The 1012-nt window shown below is 39.5% G+C and overlaps 1 non-coding gene across 1 annotated transcript; it reads right to left on the bottom strand.

Moving 5' to 3' along the window:
- Positions 1-700: 700 nt before the first annotated feature.
- On the bottom strand, positions 701-803 carry LOC132821042 (U6 spliceosomal RNA). Its single transcript, XR_009645282.1, has one exon. It is a non-coding gene; the product is annotated as a U6 spliceosomal RNA (small nuclear RNA).
- Between the last annotated feature and the right edge of the window lie 209 nt (positions 804-1012).

The following is a 1012-nucleotide window of genomic DNA, read 5'->3' as shown; positions in this document are numbered from 1 at the left end:
ATTAGCAATTCAGTAAACTAGCCCATGCCAACTGTAGAATTTCCAAATACGACAAGACTCAGACACTGAAAGCTGTGTCCTGATGTTGCCTATTATCTGATGCTACATTGGTATTGCAATCATTTTGTATTATGAAAGATGTATTTCTTATGTGCTTTCAAAGGTCATTTTTCTCTGAATTTTGTAAAAAGGTCCTTAAACTGAAATGGTAGGGGGGTGGGTCTGGGTGGATGCTCTTTGGAGGGTCAGTGCAAACCCAATGGGCAGAATGGCCTGTTTCTACACTACAGGGATTTTATGACTTAAAATTAGTGCTGAGTTCACACTATTGATCCCATTTTGTCTGTTGCAACAGGCTTCAATTCACAGTGTTCATGGAGTAGGTACAAAAGCTTTCGAAGGGCTGAAAAGATCTGATTAGCGTCAAGATCTGAAGGACTTCTACCCCAACAATTATAAATGATCAATTAACATGTTCAAACATGGTATAAAATGCCTCTCAAGCAGGGAGGAATGGAACCTAGGTCACCAGGCCGAGAGGAAAGAACTCTGCTACTAAATCACAAGAACCCTACATTCTCACCATTAATTTTTTTTATCAAGTTGTGTCATTACACACCTCTGGAACAGGTGGGATTTGAATCCAGATCTCCTGGCTGAGAGGTAGGGATGCTACCACTGAGCCACAAGAAACCTTAGGACCATTTTTTAACACTTCTTGAATTTGTATATCATCTTTGTGCAGGGGCCAAGCTAATCTTCTCTGTATCATTCCAACTTTACTGTGCATACTGCTGAAGTCAGCGCAATATTTTAGAACAACCTGTACAGATGTGTTACTTCTTAAACCAAGTCTTCTGGCTCAGAGGTAGGGACATTACCACCGTACTACAGCAGTCCTAAGTAATATTACCCCCAGTTTTTTTTTAAAAGAACATCTAGAATACACATACTTTCTTTAAATAAATGTGTTCAGTGATGTTATCACATAAGTTTGGAGCAAGTGGGACTA

The sequence above is a fragment of the Hemiscyllium ocellatum genome, chromosome 1, assembly GCF_020745735.1.
Source record: "Hemiscyllium ocellatum isolate sHemOce1 chromosome 1, sHemOce1.pat.X.cur, whole genome shotgun sequence".
Lineage (NCBI taxonomy): Eukaryota > Metazoa > Chordata > Chondrichthyes > Orectolobiformes > Hemiscylliidae > Hemiscyllium > Hemiscyllium ocellatum.
The sequence above is the reverse complement of the archived record's forward strand: the minus strand, read 5'-3'. Positions and strand labels throughout refer to the sequence as shown.